The following is a 25776-nucleotide window of genomic DNA, read 5'->3' on the forward strand; positions in this document are numbered from 1 at the left end:
TCCAAATGCCTTTTCAATGTTGTCAATGTCCCTGCCTCAACTACTTCCTCCGGCAGCTCATTCTGTACTATCCTCTGTGTAAAACCATTGCTCCTTCGGTTCCCATTAATTCTTTCCCCTCTGAACTTAAACCAAAGCACTCTAGTTCTTGATTCCCCAACCCTGAGAAAAAGACTGAGTGTATTCACCCTGCCCATGCCTCTCATGATCTTATACATCTCGATAAGATCACCCCTCAGTCTCCTACGCTCCAAAGATAAAGGTCCTGGCCTGTCGAATCTCTCCCTTTCACTCAGTCTCTTGAGTCCTGGCAACATCCTTGTAAATCCTTTCTTCACTCTCTCCAGTTTAATAACATATTTCCCAGAGCAAAGCAGCCAAAACTGAACACAAGGTGCGACCTCAACGTCCTGTACAACTGCAACATAACTTCCCAACTTGGATACTCAGTGCCCTGACTGATGAAGGTCAGCACGCCAAAAGCCTTCTTCAGAGAATTTATAGTGCAGAAGGAGGCTATTCGGCCCATCGAGTCTGCACCGGCCCTTACAAAAAGCACCATACTCAAGCCCACTTATCTACCCTATCCCCGTAACCCAGTAACTCCCACTTAACCTTTCTTTTGGACACTAAGGGCAATTTAGCATGGCCAGTCCACCGAACCCGCACATCTTTAGACTGTGGGAGGAAACTAGAGAACACACACAGACACGGGGAGAACGTGCATACTCCGCACAGACTGTGACCCAGCTGGGAATCGAACGGGGGTCCCTGGAACTGTGAAGCAACTGTGCTAACCACTGTGCTACCGTGCTTCCCTATCTACATGTGACTCCACCTTTAGAGAACAGTGCACCTGAACTCCAATATCCTTCTGTTCCATGTTACACCCTCAGGCCTTACCATTCACTGTGAAAGTCCTACCTTGATTTCTGAAATGCAATTCCTCACACTTATCTGTATTGAATTCCATTTGCCATTTCTCGGCCCACTTTCCCAGCTGATCAAGAGCCTGCTGCAATTTTTGATAACCTTCCTCACTGCCGACAATACCACCTATTTTAGTGTCATCTGCAAACTTGCTGATCATGTCTTGTACACTCTCATCCAAATCGTTGATTATATATATAAACAGCAATCTCCTAGTTACTGATCTCCGAGTTACTCCCTACTTAGTTAATTACTCCAGTTTCTCAAATTTAGAACAGATTCCCAACAAGCCAATCAGCTTTACTCTGAGGTAAGTTATTTATATTTACTGTTCAAAGCTCCTCCTCCCCGGATTCGGGCCAAATCCGCTCCCTGCCGACTAGGCCGTGAATCCCTGAGGTAAGTTATTTATATTTACTGTTCCGAAGCTGCTCCTGCCTGAGTTCGCACCAACTCCACGCCCTGCGTTCGTGAGATTCATACCTGGGTGTCTGGAAAATCGTTAGGACAGTAACTGTCCTGTAAGGTAATGAGTCATTTTGCTTCCCAATTGGCCGAGGAAGGCAGTGTGTCACAAGGATGGATGTGTTGACCGATTAATGGCTGGAGGATGGGGGCAGGTCATGTGATCAAACCTCCAGGAATACATTTAATCAAAGTTGGCGAGGAGAGAATGTTGTGAATTTCTATCCTAAACTGACAGTGAGGTTTCTGTAAATTTACAGGATACTGGAAGTAGAGGTTTAACAGACGGGAAATGCAAACCAAACGTCACATCGCGATCTGACAGAGTCACTTGATTCATTAGAAACTGAATTTCAGCAGCATCTGGGTGTGGAAGGTAAAAGGTGTGTCTGTTCTGTCTGTGAGGGACGATTTCAGGTCTCAGTGTGACTGGAAAAGCCCCGAGATTCACAAACCCTGGTTAGACCAAACCTGGAGAACTGTGTTCAGTCCTGGGCAATAAAACTGAGGAAGGATAGAATGGCCTCGGAGGGAGTTAGCACAGATTTACCTGAGTGATATCTGAACCCCCCGGGGTTAAATTACAAAACTAGATTACACAAAGGAGTCAGAGACATGATGGCACAAAGGGCATTCGGCCCATTGAGACCATGCTAGCTCACTGGGGCAATCCAGTCAGTCCCATTCTCCTGCTCTATCCCTGTATCCTCGCAGGTTTATTTCCCTCAGATGTCTATCCAATTTCCTTTTGAAATCAAATCATTCATTGTTTCTATTTTCAAACTCCCTCATAGGCAGCAAGTTTCAGATCATTGCTGCTCGCTGTGTAAAAACATACATCTCATATCACCTCATATCTCCTGTACCTTTGACATACAATCTAGGAACAGGCCACTCGGCCCCTCGAGCCTGCTCAGCATTGAATAAGATTGCAGCTGATCTCATTCTAACGTTAACTCCACATTCCTGCCTACCCCTGATGACCTTTCACCTCCTTGCTCATCAAGAATCTATCCAGCTCTGCCTTAAAAATATTCAAGGACTCTGCTTCCACTGCCTTTTAAGGACGTGAGTTCCAAAGTCTTACTAAACTCAAGAGAATACAAAATCCTCATCTCCATCTGAAATGGGCGACTCCTTATTTTGCAACAGTGGTGCCCTCGTTCTCGATTCCCCCACAAGAGGAAACATCCTCTCCACATCCACCCTGTCAAAACCCCTCAGGATCTTATATAGTTCAATCCAGGTTTTACCCAAAGCTTTACATCTTTGTCCCTAGTTCTTGGACGATCAGTGAATGGAAACAGAGTTTCTTTGTCCACCTGATAGAAATTTGGCATAATCTTGAGTTCCTGAATCAAATCTCCCCTCAACTTCCTTTGCTGGAACCATTCTGGTAAATCTCCTCTGCACCTTCTCCAAGAACCTTCAGATCCTTCCTGAAGAGTGGTGACCAGAGCTTTATAAAGATTCATCGAATAGAATTGGAATCATAGAATTCCTACAGTGCAGGAGGCCACTCGGCCCATCGAGTCTGCACTGATTCTCTGAAAGGGCACCCTGCCTCAGCCCACACTCCTACCCTGTCCCTGTAACCCCATAGCCCCACCTAACCTGCACATCCCTGGACACTAAGGGGCAATTTATCAAGGCCAATCCACCTAACTTTCCCTTCATTGGACTGTTAGAGGAAACCTGAGCACCGGGTGGAAACCCACGCAGACACTGGGAGGAAGTGCAGACCCCACACAGACAGTCACCAAGGCCGGAATTGAACCCGGGTCCCTGGCACTGAGAGGCAGCAGTGCTAATCACCATGCCACCAGAAGCATAGTTTTGGTGTCAATATTACTGTTTGTGAAGCTCAAGGTCGAATTTGCGTTGCCAACTATTCTCTTTAGTTTGACTTGTAGATATACTAAATCCCTCTTCACCTCTTTCTCTCTCCTCCCAAAGAGGCCAGTTGGGTTTTTCTGACAATCCAGCAGTTTTCATGGTCACTTTTTCCCAGTGCCGGCCCCACAAATGACCAGATTCATTCAGCTCAATTTCACAACCTGCCTTTGTGTTTTGTGGGTTCTCTCTCACTCCCTATTTTCTGTTTTGAATCAGTTTCACAGGGTGTTCGAAGGGGAGGCTTCAAAGTTCGGAAACTCAAACCAAGCATCACATCAGGATCTGACAGAATCCTCAACTTATCATATCATGAATATCAGCAGATTTTGAACATGGAAGGAAAAAGCATCGTTCACAGTGGGGACAAACCGTACACGTGTTGTGTGTGTGGACGAGGATTCAGTCAATCATCAGGCCTCTCAAGCCACAAATGCAGTCACACTGAGGAGAAACCGTGGAAATGTGCGGACTGTGGGAAAGGATTCACTTCCCCATCCCAGCTGGAAACTCATCAACGCAGTCACACTGGGGAGAGACCATTCACCTGCTCCAAGTGTGGGAAGGGATTCACTCGATCATCCGCTCTGTCCAGACACCAGCAAATTCACACTGGGGAGAGACCATTCACCTGCCCCAAGTGTGGGAAGGGATTCACTCAGTCATCCGCTCTGTCCAGACATCAGCAAATTCACACTGGGGAGAGACCATTCACCTGCTCAGAGTGTGAGAAGGGATTCAGTGATTCATCCAACCTGCAGAATCACCAGCGAGTTCACACTGGGGAGAGACCGTTTAAATGTCCAGACTGCGGGAAGTGCTATAAAAGTTCTGGGGATCTGATGTACCATCAATGTGTTCACACTGACGAGAGACCGTTCACGTGCTCTCACTGCGGGACTGGGTTCAGACACTCATCTCAGCTCACTGTACATCAGCGAATTCACACTGGGGAGAGGCCATTCACCTGCGCCGAGTGTGGGAATAGATTCATTCGGTCATCCGCTCTGTCCACACACCAGCGAGTTCACACAGGGGAGAGACCATTCACCTGCTCAGAGTATGGGAAGGGATTCACTACTTCACCCAACCTGCTGAAACACAAACGAGGCCACAAGTAACCACAGGGATTGGATTTTGCTGTTCCTCACATTCAGGACTGAACCATGTTCATTTGGGTCTCTTTCTGCTGATAACAAACTCCAGCCCATTTACAGGGGCTAATATTCTGGCTTAAAGTCAAATAAATTGACTGAAGACCATAAGACATAGGAGCGGAAGTAGGGCCATTCGGCCCATCGAGTCCACTCCACCATTCAATCATGGCTGATTTCAACTCCATTTACCCGCTCTCTCTCCATCGCCCTTAATTCCTTGAGAAATCAAGAATTTATCAACTTCTGTCTTAAAGACACTCAATATCCCGGCCTCCACTGCCCTCTGTGGCAATGAATTCCACAGACCCACCACTCTCTGGCTGAAGAAATTTCTCCTCATCTCTGTTCTAAAGTGACTCCCTTTTATTCTGAGGCTGTGCCCCCAGGTCCTAGTCTCCTCTGCTAATGGAAACAACTTCCCTACGTCCACCCTATCTAAGCCATTCATTATCTTGTAAGTTTCTATTAGATTCCCCTCAACCTCCTAAACTCCAATGAATATAATCCCAGGATCCTCAGACGTTCATCGTATGTTAGGCCTACCATTCCTGGGATCATCCGTGTGAATCTCTGCTGTACCCGCTCCAGTGCCAGTATGTCCTTCTGAGGTGTGGGGCCCAAAATTGCTCACAGTATTCTAAATGGGGCCTAACTAATGCTTTATAAAGCTTCAGAAGTACATCCCTGCTTTTATATTCCAAGCCTCTTGAGATGAATGACAACATTGCATTTGCTTTCTTAATTACGGACTCAACCTGCAAGTTTACCTTTAGAGAATCCTGGACTAGGACTCCCAAGTCCCTTTGCACTTCAGCATTATGAATTTTGTCACCGTTTAGAAAATAGTCCATGCCTCTATTCTTTTTTCCAAAGTGCAAGACCTCACACTTGCCCACGTTGAATTTCATCAGCCATTTCTCCATCCCAGCTGGAAACTCATCGACGCAGTCACACTGGGCAGAGACCATTCACCTGCTCCAAGTGTGGGAAGGGATTCACTCGGTTATCCACTCTGTCCACACACCAGCGAATTCATACTGGGGAGAGACCATTCACCTGCTCAGAGTGTGAGAAGGGATTCAGTGATTCATCCAACCTGCGGAAACACCAGCGAATTCACACAGGGAGAGACGGTGGCGTTCGCGAGCAGAGCGGCCGCGATGAGGAGAAGCTCCTGCTGGTCCACGATATCGCGGTCTTTTTCGGGGGGCTCCCCACTGTTTTAAAAATAAATGTAACTTCTCCGGGGTCGGCCCCGCCTCCCTCGCCCAAGTGTCAAAGCTCCGTTTCAGGGAGCCGGAAGGTTGGAAGGGTGAGGGGGGGGGGGGGGGGGGGGGGTGGGGGGGGAGACTGGTCTCGGCGGGTTCGGCGGAGCGGCTGCACGTGGAGGAGGAGCGGGACAACCTGAAAGCCGGACCTGAAAATTTGAAAGGAGCAGCGGGGGCGGAGCCATACAGGCCGAGGCGGCAGGCCCAAAGCCAGGGCGTGATGTCGGTGAGATGTCCCACATCGGATGTCCCGCCTAGAATGTGGTAAGAAGACTGAAGCCCGATCCCAGGGAAATTCTGGAGGAATGCAAAAAAGAAGAGAAAGATGTTTTAAAGAAATTTGGTGAAAACATTTTTTTCTCCCTTTTTTTGAAGGAAGAAAATGTTTTTGTTTTTTCTATTAAAAAAAAAGAAAGGATTGAAGAAGGTGGAAAAAAAAGGAAAAATAATAAGCCGTTAAAGGATGCGAAAAGCAGCGTTGAGAAAGGTTGGAAACACGGGCTCGCCGTTGAATGAGAAGACGAGCAAAAGTGCTGACAAGATGGCGGATGCCGGACCGCGTGGTGGGTCAGCACTACTTACGGTGGAGAAGATGACTGAGGTGATGGTGGTGGAGCTGGAAAAGCAGTTTGTGAGGCACATGGAGGCATTGAGGAAGGAGACGGTGGTCGCATTGAAGTCATTTGTGGAGGAGGCAATCGCCCCGGTGAGGATAGCTGTGGCAAAGACACCGGCCGCGGTGAGAGAGCAGGGCGAGAAGATGAAGGAAGTGGAGGAGGCCGTGTCGCAGCACGACGACCAGCTCACCTCGATGGGGGACGAGCTGCGGAGGACTCTGAGCAAAGCTCGAGGACTTGGAGAACCGCTCGAGGCGGCACAATCTGAGAATTGTGGGCTTGCCCGAAGGGACAGAGGGTCCAAGGCCAACAGAGTACTTCGCTAAGAAGCTGGCGGAGTTGATGGGGGTGGGTGAGAACCCCTCCCGGTATGAACTGGACCGAGCTCATAGGTCATTAAGGCCGAAGCCCAAAGTGAATGAGCCGCCAAGAGCAGTAATTATCTGCTTCCATAAGTACTGCATGAAGGAGAAGGTGTTAAGCTGGGCGAAGGAGAAGCGCGAGGTGCAGTGGGATGCTGCTGGAGTTCGGATCTACCAGGACGTGACGGTGGAGTTGGCAAAAAGACGAGCGGCGTTCTGGCGAGTGAAAGCGGCACTGTACAAAAAGGGGGTGCGAAGCTGAGGGTGACGTATGATGCCAAAGACTTTTATTTCGAGACAGCGGAGGCGGCTGAGGCATTCGTGCAGGCAGGAGGCTTGGGACAGACGTGAGGAGCGGAGCTGGAAGAGGGACTGGGCTGTGATTGGGGAGCTGGAAAATGTATCAATGCTATAACTTTCTTTTTACTGACTTGTATTGTAATTTAATTCTCTTCACATTGTTCCAGAGTTCAGGTTATTGGTTGGGTTGATTGGCATTCTGTGTTGCGACGGTTATATCTCAGTTTAGTGAATTGTATGGGTTGGATTGTTGTTCTTGCTTTTTCTTTCTCTGGGACTGGGTAGGAGGGGACGGTATTTCTTGGCGGGGGAGCCACTCGCGCTAGCTGATTAAAGTCAGCTAGTGAACGGAGGTGAGGTGCGAGGAGGGCTGCGGACATTGGAGCCTGGTTAGCAGGTTTCGATGGGCCTACGAGGCAAGCGAGGGGGGCGGGGGGGGGGGGGGGTGGGGTGGGGAGAGATTGATGCTGGGAGATGTTTTTTCAAGAGGAAATGTTGGGGGGGATTTGTGGGGGGGGAGGGGTTTGATGTTAATGGATAGGGGCGGGTCAGGCTCATGGGGCAGGGCCCGGTGGTATGATGATGGTGGATAAGAAGGGTGGGGCGGGGTGAGAGACCCCCAGTTGGGATAGTCATATGGAATGTGAGGGGGTTAGAAGGTCCGGTCAACAGGTCAAGGGTGCTTGCGCATCTTAAAAGTTTGAAAGCAATGTAAAAGATGTAGCAATGCTGCAGAAGACTCACTTGAGGGTGAAGGATCAGATGAGACTTAAAAAGGGCTGGGTGAGTCAGGTGTTTCACTCTGGATTTGACGGAAGGGCTCAAGGGGTAGCGGTGCTGGTCAGCAAAAGGGTACGCTTCCAGATGGAGAAGGTGGTGGCAGATCAGGGGGTAGATATGTGATTGTGACAGGGACACTGGAGAGGAGGTTTGTGGCGCTGTTCAGTGTATATGGCCCCAATTGGGACGATGTGGGATTCGCAAAGAAGGTGCTTGGGGCCATCTCGACTTGGACACACACAAACTGTTGGTGGGGGGGACTGGAACTTGGTGCAGGAGCCTAGGTTGGACAGGTCATGGCCGCGCTTGCTGGTCCCATCGGGGGGGGGGGGCAAAGGCGCTGGCTGGGCTAATGGTGGAAATGGGAGGGGTGGACTCTTGGAGGTTTCTGCACCCGAGGGAATGGGAGTATTCGTTTTTCTCAGCAGTCCATAAGGTCTCGCAGATCGACTTTTTCGTGGTGGGAAAGGCTTTGCTGGCTGGGGTTAAGGGGTCGGAATACTCGACAATTGCAGTGTCAGATCACGCTCCACATTGGATGGATATGGTACTGGAGAAGGGGGCAGCGCAGAGACCGGGGTGGAAATTAGATGTGGGACTTTTGGGGAACGAAGTGTTCTGTGACAAAATTGAAAAGGTAATTAAGGAATATGTAAGTTTCAACTGATGAGATGTTGGAGGTAGATAGGAGTTATGCAGAAGATGGGGACTAAGCAAAGCTGGAAAAGAGGAAGGAACTACAGGCGAGCTTTGACCGACTATCTACCAGGAAGGCGGTGCGCCAGCTGAGACGAGCAAGGGATGCAGTTTACGAACATATGTTAGCAGGTCAGCTCCAGAGGGAACCAGCGGCAAGGGAAATAGTTCAAGTGAGGGATAGGGCGGGGAAGTTGGTGGTAGCTCTGCAACTGATTAACAAGGTTTTTGAGGAATTTTATGAGGGGTTGTCTAGATCAGAGCCACCTGGGGGAGACCGTGAGATGCAGGAATTTCTAGATGGGTTGGAGTACCCGAGGTTAGGGGAGGGGAACAGGACTACATGAGAGGGAGCGATAGTGGAGCAGGAGATAAAGGATGCGATTGGGAGGATGCAGTCGGGGAAGGTGGCAGGGCCGGATGGGTTTCCGATGGAATATGATAAAAAATTTAAGGATAGGCTGGTACCCCTGATGGTGGGGATGTTTGAAGAGGCGATAGGGAAGGGGGTGTTGCCACAAACTTTGTGGCCGGCATCGATTTCACTGTTGCTAAAAAAAGATAATCCGATGGAGTGTGGGTCGTATAGGTTCGTATCGCTTCTGAATGTGGACTCAAAAGTATTGGCGAAGGTACTGGCAGGTAGGCTGGGGGAGTGCCTCCCGAAGGTGATATGTGAAGATCAGACGGGGCTCGTGATAGGGAAGCAGCTCTTTTCAAATGTTAGAAGTGTATTGAACGTCGTTATGGTGCCGGCAGAGGGGAAGGAAACAGAGGTGGTTGTGGCATTGGACGCTGAGAATGCGTTTGACCAAGTAGAATGGGGGGGACTTGATGGCAGTTCTGCACCGATTTGGGATTGGACCAAAATTTGTGGACTGGGTAAAGCTACTATATAAGGAACCGAGGGCGAGTGTCCGCACAACCAACATCAGCTCGAGATACTTTTCCTTCCACCGTGGGACTAGGCAGGGATGTACTATGTCCCCCCTGCTGTTTGCACTTGCAATTGAGCCGTTGGACATCACATTAAGAGGTTTGGGGGTATGGAAAGGAATAGTGCGGGGGTGGGGTGAATAGAGCATAGGGATCCTTATATGCCGATGACTTGCTGTTACACGTGTCGGAACCGAGTGTGTCGATAGGGGGAATATTGGAGCTGCTTCGGGGGTTTGGGTCTTTCTCGTGGTCTAAACTAAATCGAGACAAGAGTGAGTATTTTGTGGTGTCTTTGCGGTGGGTGGGGGCCGGTGTGTCGGGGCTGCCATTCCGTAGGGCAGGGACTCACTTTAGATACCTGGGGGTGCAGGTTGCCCGGGAGTGGGGTGGAGGGGGGCTCCACAAGTACAACATTTCTAGTTTGGTGGAGAGAGTGAAAGCTGATCTGGCAAGATAGGATGGTCTCTCTCTGTCACTGGCGGGTCGGGTACAGCCGGTTAAAATGAACGTGTTGCTACGATTTCTGTTTATTTTCCAATGCCTGCTGATTTTCCTACCAAAGGCTTTTTTCAGAGAGATTTTGGGAAGGATTACTTCATTTATAATGGAGGGAAGGTGGCCAGAGTTAGAAAGGTGCTTCTACAGAGGGGAAGGCAGGCGGGGGGTTTGGGCCTTCCGAACCTGATGTATTACTACTGGGCAGCGAATGTGGAGGAGGTGCGGAGCTGGGTCAGAGGGATTGATTCCCAGTGGGTCAGAATGGAGGAGAGTTTGTGCAGGGGGACGGGATTGAAAGCAATAGCAACAGCGCCGCTCCCGGTAGCTCCGGGAAAATACTCCGGGAGTCCGGTAATAATAGCTCCATTGTAAATCTGGAGGCAGTTTTGCCAACACTTCGGGTTGGGGGCAGGGTCAAGGGAAATGCCGATTCGGGGGAACCACAGATTTGAGCCAGCGAAGTGGGATGGAAATTTTCAGAAATGGGAGGAGAAGGGGATTAAGACGCTAAAAGATTTGTTTCTTAGGAGTCGGTTTGCAGGATTGAAGGAGCTGGAAGCGAAGTATGGGCTGGAGCAGGGGGAAATGTTTAAATACATGCAGGTTCGAGATTTTGCCAGAAAGGAGATACAGAGCTTCCAGGTGGAGCTGGCCTCCACATTGCTGGAGGAGGTAGTGTCAGCGATGTAAGGAGCTATTTTGGAAGAGGGGAAGGCACCACTGGAAGGGATCAAAGCAAAGTGGGAGGAAGAGTTGGGAGAGGATATGGAGGAGGGGTTCTGGTGTGAGGTGCTCCGGAGAGTGAATGCCTCCACCTCGTGCACGAGGTTGGGGCTGATGCAGCTGAAGGTGGTATACAGAGCACACCTCACAAGGGCGATTCTTTGAAGGAGTAGAAGATGTGTGGGAACGTTGTGGAGGAGATGTGGAGGGGGATCACATCCATATGTTTTGGCCCTGTCCAAAGCTAGAGGATTACTGGAAGGAGGTTTTTAGGATAATTTCTAAAATGGTGCACGTGAAACTGGACCCGGGCCCCCGGGAGGCCATATTCGGGGTGACGGACCAGCCAGGGTTGCAAACGGGTGCGGAGGCAGATGTTGTAGCCTTCGCCTTGTTGATCGCCCAAAGGCGGATCCTGATAGGTTGGAGAGCAACCATTCCACCCGGTGACTTGGCGTGGTGGGGGGGACCTGTTGGAATTCTTGACTCTTGAGATGGTTCAGTTTGAACTGAGGGGAAGGATGGAAGGGTTCTACAATTCATGGGCATTATTCATTATGCACTTTCAAGAACTGGATAACATCGAACATTAGTTGGGGTGGGTTGGGGGGAGGGGGCTGTGTGTTAATGGCGACTATGGGTGATCCCTCATTCCTTTTTGTCATTTGTTTGTGTGAACATGGTTTGGTGGGAGGATGGGATTGTTGTTATTGATATGGGGATTTACATATTTGTTACTGATTATTGTTTATTGGTGGGTGTGAATTTGGGAGAAAATGTGAAAAAGGAGAATAAAAACAAATATGTTAAAAAAAAAAACAGTGCCAGTTACTGTGAAAACCCCTAGTCGTCACATTCTGGTGCCTGTTTGGGTACACAGAGGGAGAATTCAGAAAGTCCATTTTACCTAACCGCACGTTTTGGGACTTGTGGGAGGAAACCGGAGCACCCGGAGGAAAACCAACGCAGACACAGGGAGAACGTGCAGACTCCACACAGACAGTGACCCAAGCTGGGAATCGAACCTGGGACCCTGGAGCTATGAAGCAACAGTGCTGTGCACTGTGCTACCATGCCGCCCATCCCACCCAGCGACAATGCACTGTTTTATCCAGACCCAAGACTGGATTCAAGATGTCACGTTCGGCACAAGGATACTAGATATTACAGACTGTAAGATCCACAAACTCTGCCAAGATGGCTGCAACTTAACATGTTATTGTGGATAGACTGTGGGTAATATTTGATTCTGTGACCAATATTTAGTTAAACACGGACCTGAATAGGGAAACTTTGCAGCCACCTGTGAAGTTTAAATGTCTCGTTGTGTCAGGATGAACCAGCATTTGAGGAGCGTGAAATCTCTGGACTGTTGGTCTCCAAGTGCCATATTGAACACAGGAGAATGAGCTCGAATTGGGGCAGAGATAAGTGTGAGTGAGCATCGTAAACTGCTATTGTATCGGGGTGTTCTGGGTCTGAGTTTTAACCCTGCAGTTAATTGTCAGGGATACAGTATAATAAACCCTGAACAAATCAAATGTGTGTGTGAGAAGCATCTGAAGCACCAGGAACCAGCTGAACCAGCAGAGCTGAATGTCTCCCAGTGCAGCCACAGTACTGAACATATTCCAGCTTCCAAGTCCACCTGAGAACCAACCTCCTGGCTATTCATCTACAAGAAGCTTCAGAGCCTCGTGAGAATTATTTGTTTCTAAAAATGCTTCACTCCAACTAAAGGATTAGTTCAACAAGAAGACAACAGACCTGCAGCGATATAAAGATTACAGTCTACATTCCATTTTCATCATTACAGCTTCAACTTGATCTGTACCTAATTTCTGTGTATGTGTCAGTCAGTGAGTGTGAAAGAGATGAGGAGCTGAGATGTTCAAACATCCAGGGAAATAGTGTGATAATAAATAAACTTTATTCCTTTAAAAATCACCAGTCAGTCTGCTGCTGAAATGTATTTTAAATAAAGAAATATCACACTGAGGGTAAGAAAATATCACATAAACATCCTGATAATGAACTGGAAAGGACCACTAAATGTAATCAAACACTGTATAACCCCCTTCAGGTAGCTAGATAGAAGCTGCAGCCTCTCACACTGAATGTCTACGTGATCCATAGGCACCTCCAGGCGACAAACATCAGCTTCAGCCTGGGAGTCGGCCTTTTGGCTAAGATCAAGTGTAGTCTCATTTGATCGAGGGAAGCTGAGGATTTCGATGTCGATCGTGGATTGGAGAACTTGGAGGGATTGAAGTCGTAAAAGAGGAAACGTTTGGAGCTTGGCTGCTATTGGTGGATCTACATGCTGGCCTAAACCTCTGGTTTAGGCCTAACGCCGATACAGTTTCACACCCAACGAACGAGCTATGGATGCAGCTGCATCCCGACCACCAGGCTGGGGAGTGCGAAACACTGTCCGAGTCACAGTGAAGAAAACGGAAGGAGAGTCACCTTTGGATCGGATACTCTTCGTGAAGCGGGTGCTGCTCGAGTGTTGTGGGTTTAAAGCAACAGAAATCTTCTGCTTGCAAAACTTCCCCAAGAATGGCTTCTTTGATGTCACCTTCAAGAGCGTCGCAGCGTGCATCAAATTCTTGAACGTCTTCAAGGAAAAAGGTAACCAGAGTCCCCTGTCGATCCTGACTGCGGAGCCTCTGTTTACGCTACCGGCACAGCGAAATCGGGTTGTTACACTGCACACGTACAACCCCCACGTCCCTGTGTCTGATGTGCTCACGTTCCTCGCCAGGTACGCTGAGCTGAAAAGTGACAGCGTGCAAGTGAAAGACACCTTCGGCATCTGGACAAGTGAGCACCAGGTCAAGGTGACCCTAAGAACGGACAGCAACGGAGCCATCCTGCATCCCCCCTCCAATTTTGCTATTGGAGTAAATCGTGGCTACCTCTACCACGTGGGACAGCCACGAGTATGCCACACCTGTGGCAAAACGGGGCATGTTGCCGCAAACTGCAGTGTGACCTTCTGCAAGAACTGCAGGCAGGAGGGACACATGACTAAGGACTGCAAGGAAGACAAGTGCTGCAACCTGTGTGGGGAGGCCGGCCATCTTTACAGGGCCTGCCCGAAACGCGGGGCGACATATGCACAGATCATCAGCAGCGGAGTCAAAAAGGCGACCAGAGAGGAGGTGCATACACCCTCCACCGAAAAAGACACCACGGTTCAGAATGAGGAAAAGCAACAGAAGGGCCCCCAACAAAAAGAGGAGGCCCCAGCACCTCCTGACAACCCAACCCCAGCCCCATCTGATGAGGAACACTCAATGGAAGAGGAAGAGGATGGGACAAAGAATAAAGAGCCCTGGGAAACCGTGAACAGGGACAAACGAAAGAGAAAACAAAAAAACAAACTGAAGAACCCCCTGAGGGGTAGTGGCAAAAAGCGACACCTCTCAGCCGGCGCACTTAGTGCCGACCCCTCATCCGATGAGGGAAAACAGGACAAGAATCGGCCTCAGATAAAGAGGCAAAGCACCAACGTGGAACGGAAGGCACAGACCCCCCAGACCACCGACCGGGAAGAAAACAAGGTCACAGACCAACCCCCGATAGCAACGAGCAGCAACAACCCAGGTGAAGACCGGCCTGCAACCCCAACACCTACTGACTGCCACGACGAACCCCAGGGCTACACCACCCCCCCAATGCATCTGCATCAAAATCACGGGGCCAGTACGGACCAGAACAGTTTTCTCAGCCCTGCAACTGTGCTAAAGTTTGCGAGCACCACCGGCATGCTGGGGAACATTCAACAGCTGGAACAGCCAACTGTATAGACTCTGGACTCTTGAGACTGGTAAATCTATCTTTTTATAATGGGTTTAAAAATTGCATCCATAAATGTGCGAAGCATCAAAGATACTTCGCGGTGTGTAGCCACACTCAACTATTTGGCAAATGTAAAAGCTGACCTACTGTTCCTGCAGGAGTGCGGAATTCCGCACCTCAGCAACTACAGGCGCTGGTCGAGCTGGTGGTCCCACGGGCCATCCATCTGGTCAGGAGGAAACGACTGCCGCTCCTCCGGCCTGGGTATTCTGCTGCGGGGAGGCAACTTCACCATCTCCGACGTTAAGGAGGTGGTGGGCGGGCGCCTCCTCGTAGCAGACGTGAAATACAAAAACACCCCTCTCAGACTTATTAATGTGTACGCCCCGGCCGTAAAAAGTGAGCGGCTGGCAGTTCTTCAGCAACTCCCACTGCTGTTGGCCACCTCCAAGCCGGTCATCCTGGGTGGTGACTTCAACTGCATCATCGATGCGGCTGGACGATCCAGCAAAGCCGACAGCAAACTAGACGCTACGTCCAGACTCCTGATGGAAACGGTAAAAGACGCCAAGCTGCTCGACGTCTGCAGCAACCCTGCAGACGGCGCGCAGCGTAGATACACATGGTCACGGCCAGACGGGTCCGTCCGCTCCAGGATAGACTTCTTTTTTGTGTCCCGAGCTTTCACGGTCAGGTCCACCGACGTAACGCTGGTGTTCTTCTTTGACCACTGCCTCCTACTGGCCGACTGCCACCTGCAGGAAGACCAGGGGGTAGGCAGGGGGACGTGGAAGCTAAATGTAAAACTGCTGACCCCTGAGAACATCGAGGAACTCAGGAGGGATTACAAAGGTTGGAGAACCGTGAAACCCCTCTTTGAGGCCCCACATCTCTGGTGGGAAGCAATCAAGGGGAATATCAAGAGGTTTTTCATCCTCAAGGGCGTTCAAAAGGTGAGAGAGAGATGAGGGGTCATGTCCAGGCTCCAGAAAAGTATGCAAAATTTGCTCCAGCTGCAGTCGATGGGGGTGGATGTCAAGGAGGATCTCCAAGAGGTGAAGAGCCAGCAAGCCTCGCTCTACACCTCGGAGGCCTCCAAGGTTATCTTCCGTTCCAGAGTCCGCTCCGTGGAGCAGGACGAAAAGTGCTCACGCTTCTTCTTCCAAAAGGTGCACAGAGAGACCTCTGTGATCAGCAGCCTGAAGGAAGAAGATGGCTCTGAAAAGTCATCGCAGTCTGACATCCTGAGGATCAGCCAATCCTTTTATGCCGGACTGTATGACCTGAAGCCAACAGATAGCACTGTTTCCCAGACCTTCCTGTCGACTATCACGGAGGTCATAGGCGACAGCGAGCTGGAAAACCTGGACAAACCACTAACTCTGGACGAGCTGACAAAGGCCGCCAAGTCCTTCGAGACGAGTAAAACTCCCGGAAGCGACGGCTTACCGGTTGAGTTGTATTCGGCTCTGTGGGACTGGATGGGCCCAGACCTGCTGGAAGTGTACGAGAGTATGCTTCTGGAAGGCAGCATGTCAGAGTCCATGAGGAAAGGCATCATCACCCTCATCTACAAGCAGAAGGGGGAAAGGGAAGAAATTCGAAATTGGCGACCCATTTCACTGTTGAATGTGGACTACAAAATTCTAGCAAAGGTCATCGCCAATCGGGTCAGGTCTGCTCTGGAGTCAGTGATCCACCCTGACCAGACCTGTGCTGTACCCGGCAGAAAGATCTCTGATAGCCTCGCGCTACTCAGGGATACGATCGCCTACGTGCAGGACAGGGGGGTGGACACTTGCCTCATCAGCCTTGACCAGGAGAAGGCTTTTGACAGAATATCACACACCTACATGATGGATGTGCTCTCCAAAATGGGGTTTGGGGAGGGAATTCGCAATTGGATCAAACTGCTCTACACAAACATCTATAGCGCAGTCTCAATCAATGGGTGGGAATCAGAAAAGTTCCAGATCAAATCTGGAGTCAGGCAGGGCTGCCCTCTCTCCTCTGCCCTTTTTGTGTGCTGCATAGAACCTTTTGCCGAGTCCATCAGGAGGGATCCGGGCATAAGAGGAGTGACGATCCCAGGCAGTGGAGGCATGCAAGTCAAGGCCTCCCTGTACATGGACGACGTTGCCGTCTTCTGCTCTGATCCTGCGTCTGTGCGCAGGCTCTTGACCACCTGCGACCAGTTTGAACTGGCCTCGGGAGCCAAGGTAAACCGTGGCAAGAGCGAGGCCATGTTCTTTGGGAACTGGGCCGACCGGTCCTTTGTCCCCTTCACTGTCAGGTCAGATTACCTGAAGGTGCTGGGGATATGGTTCGGAGCTGCTGGGGCGTGCACCAAAAACTGGGAGGAGCGCATAGGAAAGGTAAGACAGAAACTGGGCTGGTGGGAGCAACGCTCCCTCTCCATTGCGGGCAAAACCCTGGTCATCAGGTGTGAGGTACTCTCGGTGCTACTGTACGTGGCGCAGGTCTGGCCCATAACCCGACCCTACGCCACAGCAGTCACCCGGGCCATCTTCAAATTTATCTGGCGATCCAAGATGGACCGTGTCCGAAGGGACACCATGTACAAACCTCTGGAGAAGGGAGGGCGGAACGTACCCAATGCCTCCCTCATCCTGTTGGCCACCTTTGTGTTCAGCTGCATCAAGCTGTGCGTGGACCCCCAATATGCAAACACCAAGTGTCACTACATACTGAGGTTCTACCTGTCCCCGGTGTTACGAAGGATGGGCCTGGCCTCATTGCCGCGGAACGCTCCAAGTAGTTGGACCGTACCGTACCACCTGTCCTTCGTGGAAAAGTTTTTGAAGAAAAACACCTTTGACCACAAGGCAATGAAGCAGTGGTCAGCACGTAATGTCCTCGAGGCCCTCAGGGAAAAGGAGACCGTGGAAGACGTTGGATGGTTCCCTGAGCAGACTGCCAGAGTCATCTGGCAGAACGCCTCATCACCAGAACTTTCAAACAAGCACCAAGACCTAGCTTGGCTGGTGGTGAGAAAGGCCCTCCCTGTCAGATTCTTCATGCACACCCGAAGGCTCTGCACCAATGCACGCTGCCCTCGGAGTGGCTGTGGGGGAAATGAGATGGTCACACACCTCCTTGTGGAATGTGCCTTTGCAAAGAAGGTCTGGAGAGAGATGCAGTGGTATTTGTCAAGGTTTATCCCAAACAGATCTGTGACACAGGACTCTGTGCTCTACGGACTGTTTCCAGGGACACACACCGAGACAAATATCAACTGCTGCTGGAAGGTCATCAACTCGGTAAAAGACGCTCTTTGGTCTGCCCGAAACTTGCTGATCTTCCAGTGCAAAGAATTGTCGTCGACCGAGTGTTGCAGACTGGCACATTCCAAGGTCCAGGACTACGTGCTGAGGGACGCACTCAAGCTTGGGGCAGCTGCCGCCAAGGCGCAATGGGGAAAGACCACTGTGTAAAGTCTTTCCAGCAAATGTACACCGAGGGGCGCGTAACAGTGTAAAGCCCCTCGGTCTGGGCAACCAACACTCCAATGTATAAAACAAACATGCCACTGTAAATATTTAAGAAGGAATTGTAATGTAAAGAGTGATATGTGTACGACAATATCAAAATTGAATGAAAGAAAGTCAAGGCAACATGTAACCCTGCCGAAAATGTACAGTCAAGACAATTTGAAATGTTTCTGTAATGCTCATGATAAATTTTTATGAATAAAGTATATTTTTTTGGAAAAAAAAATTTAAAAAACCTGTTGCCGTTTAATAGTTCGCCGGGCACTAGGACCCGGCTGGGAACAGAAACCTTCAGGCCCCGCCCACTAGCTTGAGCATCACCAAGACGCCAGCGCATGCGCCCTGCTTCCCCAAGATGGCGGCTGTGAAACAGGACCTGGTCCCGGGAGAGAGAGCTGACCGGCGGTGATGTGACCTGAGGATCACCGCACCTCAGGCAAGGGGCCAGGTTGGGAAGGCGGTGCCTTCAGGAATAACTGGGAAGGTGATGTTTGGTCAGTTGCTGCAGTCTGTGTAGTGAAGGTGCTGTCACAGTGGTGTGAGGTGAGGAAGTACAGGATTATCACCCAGCAATGATCAATTAAGGGGAATGTAAATCCAGCTCAGGCTGCTTTCAGATTGGAAAGGGAGCTAAGGTGTGTCCTTAGAGCTGGTGAATGTTGTGGCTTTGGCACTTTCTCTGTAAAGTCCTTCTCATTCCCTCCCTCCCTCTCCCACCTCTATCTTTAAAGTCGTAGAATTTTACAGCACGGAAAGGGCCCCTTCGGCCCATTCACAATAATCTTTATTATTGTCACAAGAAGGCTTACATTAACACTGCAATGAAGTTACTATTAAAATCCCTGAGTTGCCACACTCCGACACCAGTTCGGATGCACTGAGGAATAATTCAGAATGTCCAATTCACCTAAGAAGCTCGTCTTTCGGTACTTGTGGGAGGAAACCCACGCAGACACGGGCAGAATGTGCAGACTCCGCACAGACAGTGACCCAAGCCAGGAATCAAACCCAGGTCACTGGTGCTGTGAAGCAGCAGTGCTAACCACTATACTACTGTGCCGCCCATAAGATTTTTAGATTACTAGGTCTGCATGAATTGTGTCCCAGGATGCTGTGGGAGGCCGGGGAGGAGATTTCAGGGGCTCTGACCCAAACTTTTAATTTCTGGCCACGAGGGGAGTTGCCAGGTGACTTGAGAACAGCTAATGTGGTCCTATTATTTAAGAAAGGTTGTTGAGATAAGCCAGGGAACTGCAGTCTTACATCAGTCGTAGGGAAACTATTGGAGAACGTTCTGATGGACTCTATTTCCACTTGGAGAGGTTTGATCAGGAATAGTCAGCATGACACTGTCAGAGGGAGGTCATGCCTAACAAATTTGATTGCATTTTTTGAGCATGTGACCAGGTGTGGAGATGGGGGTTGTGCAGTTGATGTAGTTTACATGGATTTCAATAAAGCTTTGGACAAGATCCCACATGGAAGACTTGCGGATAACTCAAAGATTGGCCAGATGGTTAACAGTGAGGTTGAGTGTCTTGGGTTACAGAAAGATATAGACGGAATGGGCAGAAAAGTGGCAAATGGAACTGGAACCCTAAAAAGTGAGGTGACACACTTTGGAAGGGGTAATGTGACAAGGAAGTATTCAATGAACAGCATGACACTGGGAAGTTCTGAGCAACAAAGGGACCTTGGCGTGTTTGTCCAGAGATCTCTGAACGTGGAAGGGCAGGTTAATAGGTTGGTGAAAAAGACATATGGGACATTACTGTTCGCATTTCTGGTTGCTACATTATAAGAACTAGAACTAGAAGCAGGAGTAGGCCATCTGGCCCCTCGAGCCTGCTCCACCATTCAATGAGATCATGGCTGATCTTTTGTGGACTCCGCTCCACTTTCCGGCCCGAACACCATAACCCTTAATCCCTTTATTCTTCAAAAAACTATCTATCTTTATCTTAAAAGCATTTAATGAAGGAGCCTCTACTGCTCCACTGGGTAAGGAATTCCATAGACTCACAACCCTTTGGGTGAAGAAGTTCCTCCTAAACTCAGTCCTAAATCTACTTCCCCTTATTTTGAGGCTATGCCCCCTCGTTCTGCTTTCACCCGCCAGTGGAAACAACCTGCCCGCATCTATCCTATCTATTCACTTCATAATTTTATATGTTTCTATAAGAGCCCCCCTCATCCTTCTAAATTCCAACGAGTACAGTCCCAGTCTACTCAAACTCTCCTCGTAATCCAACACCTTCAGCTCTGGGATTAACCTCGTGAATCTCCTCTGCACACCCTCCAGTGCCAGTACATCCTTTCTCAAGTAAGGAGACCAAAACTGAACACAATACTCCAGGTGTGGCCTCACTAACACCTTATACAATTGCAGCATAACCTCCCTAGTCTTAAACTCCATCCGTCTAGCAATGAAGGACAAAATTCCATTTGCCTTCTTAATCACCTGTTACACCTGTAAACCAACTTTTTGCGACTCATGCACTAGCACACCCAGGTCTCTCTGCACAGCAGCATGTTTTAATATTTTATCATTTAAATAATAATCCCTTTTGCTGTTATTCCTACCAAAATGGATAACCTCACATTTGTCAACATTGTATTCCATCTGCCAGACCCTAGCCCATTCACTTAGCCTATCCAAATCCCGATACAGACTTCCGGTATTCTCTGCATTTTTTGCTTTCCCACTTATCTTAGTGTCGTCTGCAAACTTGGACGCATTGCCCATGGTCCCCAACTCCAAATCATCTATGTAAATTGTGAACAGTTGTGGGCCCAACACTGATCCCTGAGGGACACCACTAGCTACTGATTGCCAACCAGAGAAACACCCATAATCCCCACTCTTTGCTTTCTATTAATTAACCAATCCTCTATCCATGCTACTACTTTCCCTTTAATGCCATGCATCTTTATCTTATGCAGCAAACTTTTGTGTGGCACCTTGTCAAAGGCTTTCTGGAAATCCAGATATACCACATCCATTGGCTCCCCGTTATCTACCGCACTGGTAATGTCCTCAAAAAATTCCACTAAATTAGTTAGGCACGACCTGCCCTTTATGAACCCATGCTGCGTCTGCCCAATGGGACAATTATAGGAAGGATATGATTGGAGACGGTGCAGGGGAGATTCACCAGGATGTTGCACGGGATGGAACATTTATGAAGAGAGGTAAGATAGAACAAACAAAGAACAAAGAAAGTTACAGCACAGGAACAGGCCCTTCGTCCTTCTCAAACCTGCACTGACCATGCTGCCCATCTAATCTAAAACCTTCTACTCTTCTGGGGTCTCCCATCCTATTCATCTATTTGTCAAAGCGTCCCTTAAATGCCACTTATACCTGCTTCCACCACCACCTCTGGCAGTGAGTTCCAGGCACGCACTACCCTCTGTGTAAAAGAATTTCCCTCGTACATCTCTTCTAAACTTTGCCCCTCTCACCTGAAACCTGTGTCTCCAAGTAATTGACTCTTCCACTCTGGAAAAATGTTTCTGACCATCCTCTCTGTCCATGCCCCTCATAATTTTGTCGACTTCTGTCAGGTCACCCCTCAACCTCCGTCGTTCCAGTGAGATCAAACCAAGTTTAGACCATAAGACCATAAGACATAGGAGTGGAAGTAAGGCCATTCGGCCCATCGAGTCCGCTCCAACATTCAATCATGGCTGATTTCAACTCCGTTGACCCGCGCTCTCTCCATAGCCCTTAATTCCTCGAGAAATCAAGAATTTATCAACTTCTGTCTTAAAGACACTCAACGTCCCGGCCTCCACCGCCCTCTGTGGCAATGAATTCCATATACCCACCACTCTCTGGCTGAAGAAATGTTCTCCAACTTTCTCCAACTTTCTGAAAGAAAGTTTCTCCAACCTCTCCGCACAGCTAATGCCCTCCATACAAGGCAACATCCTGGTAAATCTTTTCTGTACTCTCTCCAAAGCCTCCACGTCCTTCTGGTGGTGTGGCGACCAGAATTGAACACTATATTCCAAGTGTGGCCTAACTAAGGTTCTGTAAAGCTGCAACATGACTTTTCAATTTTTAAACTCAATGCCCCGGCTGATGAAGGCAAGCATGCCGTATGACTTCTTGACTACCTTCTCCACTTGCGATGCCATACTCTTAATGGTTCTGCCATTTGCTATATATTTCCCCACTGTATTAGACCTTCCAGAATGCATTACCTCACATTTGGCTGGATTAAACTCCATCTGCCATCTCTCTGCCCAAGTCTCTGACCGATTTCTATCCTGCTGCATCCTCAGACGGTCTACATCACTATCCGCAATTCCACTAACCTTTGTGTTGTCTGCAAACTTACCAATCAAACCAGTTACATTTTCCTCCAAATCACTTATATATACTACAAACAGCACAAGTCACAGCAGTGATCCCCACGAAACACCACTAGTCACAGCCTTCCACTGCTACCCTCAGTCTTCTATGACCGAGCCAATTCTGTAACTATCTTACCAGTTCAGCTCTGATCCTGTGTGACTTCACCTTCTGTACCAGTCTGCCAAGGGGCTTACTACCTTCATCAATCATCTTCATCACTTCCTCAAAAAACTCTATCAAGTTAGTGAGACACTACCTCCTCTTCACAAAACCGTGCTGCCTATCACTAATACGTCCACTTGCTTCGAAATGGCAGCAAATCCTGTCTCGAAGAATCCTCTCCAACAATTTCCCTACCACTGACTTAAAGTTCACCGGCTTGTAATTTTCTGGATTATCATGCATTTTCCTTTTAATTTTCTGGTTTATCCTCAGGCTTGGGTTGTTTTCATTGGAGCCGAGAAGGGGGCCGGTCTGTGTGTATGTGTGTGTGTGTGTGGGGGGGGTTGTGGGGTGGGGGGGGGTTGTGGGGTGGGCGGGGGTTGTGGGGTGGGGGGGGCGGTTGTGGGGTGGGGGAGGGGGGGGTTGTGGGGGAGGGGGGGCGTTGGGGAGGTTGGGGGGTTGATCGAGGTGCACAAGATTATTAGGGGCTTGGACAGGGTGGAAAGGGAGCAGCTGTTCCCCTCAGTTGAAGATCAGTCACGAGGGACACAAGTTTAAGATGAGGGGAGAAGGTTCAGGGGGGTTTTGAGGAAAAATCTTGTTACCCAGAGGGTGGTGACGGTTTGGAACCCACTGCCTGGGAGGGTGGTAGAAGCGGGTTGCCTCACATCCTTTAAACACTTGGCACGTCATAACATTCAAGGCTATGGGCCAAGTGCCGGCAAATGGGAATAGGTAGGTCAGGTGCTTTTCACGTGTCGGTGGCCATTCAGACTCAATGGGCCGAAGGGCCTCTTCACTGTTGCTGATGATACAAAGTTCGGTGGCATCGCAGACAGACTAGATGATGGCATAAAATTGCAAGAAGATATTGACAGACTCGGTGAATGGGCAAATTTGTGGCAAATTGAATTCAATGTAAACAAGTGTGAGGTTATACATTTTGGACCAAAAAAGAATAGAACAGAGCACTTTCTAAATGGAAAGAGGTTCGTGCAGTGGATGTCCAAGCTGCAAACCATTCCTCCAGATCCTTGCCCTTCATGGATTTAATGAAGGCCAAGGCAATAGTTGGATTATTGAAAGACTTGACGGAGTTGTTGGATACCATTTTTCGGGTTGCAGGATAAAGCCTGACGGAATTCACTCCCCACAGCGTTGAGCTGCCTTTGACCTTCATCGAAGTCTCGAAGCTTCGTTTGTGTTGCTGCCGAAAAGTCCTGAATACTCCCTCCCTCCTGGGGCCAGGTGCCATCTCACCGTACCCGTCTCCAGGACCTTCTTTCAAGTTGTGGAAGCGAATGATTACAGGCCTGGGATGAAAACTATCCCTCAGCCTCAGAGACAGGATACGATGCACCCTTTCTAATTTGGAACACTCAGGCTTCAAATCCAGCTGAGAAAACGTGGCAGTCGGTCCTTAAAGAACCTCACGGGAGCCTTACCCTCCACACTAAATGGACAGAAAATAACAGAATTTATGGGTGGCATGGTAGCACAGTGGTTAGAACAGTTGCTTCACAGCACCAGGGTCCCAGGTTCGATTCCCGGCTTGGGTCACTATCTGTGCGGAGTCTGCACATTCTCTCCTGGCTGCGTGGGTTTACTCCGGGCTCTCCAGTTTCCTCCCACAGTCCAAAGATGTGCAGGTTAGGTGGATTGGCCGTGATAAATTGCCCTTAGTGTCCAAATAAAAGGTTAGGTGGGGATACTGGGTTCCAGGGATGGGGTGGATGTATGGGCTTGGCTGGGGTGCTGTTTCCAAGGTGCAGACTTGATGGGCCGAGTGGCCTTCTACATTGTAAATGCTATGATGACCATCTGACAGGCCAACGACCCGGATGTTTTTTCTCCACCTCCGTCGAGGAGGCATCTTGCTGAACGTGCAGGATTCTCTCCTCCGGATCATCGAGCTTCTTCATGGTGTTTTACAGCTGGGCCTCATGAGCTCACAGATATTGAGTCAGCACACTGAGCCTCTGGTCAGTCACACGAATAATGTCGGCAGTCATAATTTTCGCCGCCTCCCAGAGCCCCAGAGAGCGCGGGGTCGAGAGACCTCCTGAGGGTCAGGCCGCCATGTTGAATAGGCGGCTCCATTCCCGCTGAATCCACCTGCGCTGTTTCATCAAGGCATTTCTTCACTTTCTTTTTAGAAAATATTTTATTGAGACATTTAGAATTTTAACATTTAAATATTTATACTGTGGAGTGAGAATGGAGTCATCTTTCATGTATAAATATTTCCCACTTTCTCTGTCTGTTAGCTTTGACAAAGAGTCATCTGGACTTCAAATGTTAACTCTTTTCTCTCCCTACAGATACTGCCAGACCTGCTGAGATTTTCCAGCATTTTTTCTTTGGTTGCAGCTCATATTTGTTGTGACCTCCTGGACAGGAAGATGTGAGCATGGATCTGTCAATCAGCCTGATTCAGCATCTTCAGGAGAATAGGGAGGGTGAATAGCGCCGTAGTGTGGCGACTAGGGGATTTTCACAGTAACTTTGTTGCAGTGTTAATGTAAGCCTACTTCTGACACTAATGAAGATTATTATTATTAGATACAGCAGAATAGGAATTGAGGGCGAGAGGCAGCATGGTGGCACAGTGGTTAGCACTGCTGCCTCACAGTGCCAAGGTCCCAGGTTCGATCCCGGCTCTGGGTCACTGTCCATGTGGAGTTTGCACATTCTCCCTGTGTTTGTGTGGTTTTTGCCCCCACAACCCAAAGATGTGCAGGTTAGTTGGATTGACCACGCTAAATTGCCCCCCAAAATTGAAAAAAATGAATTGGGTACTTGAAATTTTTTTTAAAAAGAGAATGGAGGGAGTGTGTGGGATGAAGATTTGCAGCTTTCGGGGAATAAGACAGAGGAAAAAATATGACATAGAAACTAGAATTGTCTGTTCTGAGTTTCTATCCTGTACTGACAGTGATGAATTTTGTAAATTATTTTTACAGGTTCTTCGACGAGGAGGAATTACAGCCAGAAATCTCAAACATCACGTCTCAATCTGATAGTCACTCCCTTCCTTGGAACCAGAATATCCTCAGACTCTGAATGTGGAATGAAAAATCTTTGCCCAAACTGTCAACTAAAGATTTCAAACATCTGTGTGACTGGAACAGCACCGAGACCCACAGAACACACACCCGAGTGAGAGTGTTCCAGTGAACTGACTGTGGAAACATCAGTGTGACTGGAAAAGCACCGAGACCCACACAACACACACCCAAGTGAGAGAGTTCCAGTGAACTGACTGTGGAAACATCAGTGTGACTGGAAAAGCACCAAGACCCAC

General features: G+C 49.1%; 1 protein-coding gene across 1 annotated transcript in view; it reads left to right on the forward strand.

Annotated features, from left to right (window-relative positions):
- The window catches only part of LOC140417876 (uncharacterized), a 49533-nt gene that overhangs the window by 20450 nt on the left and 3307 nt on the right, over window positions 1-25776 (forward strand). The window lies entirely within an intron of this gene.

Source organism: Scyliorhinus torazame, chromosome 5 (genome assembly GCF_047496885.1).
Source record: "Scyliorhinus torazame isolate Kashiwa2021f chromosome 5, sScyTor2.1, whole genome shotgun sequence".
Classification (NCBI taxonomy): domain Eukaryota; kingdom Metazoa; phylum Chordata; class Chondrichthyes; order Carcharhiniformes; family Scyliorhinidae; genus Scyliorhinus; species Scyliorhinus torazame.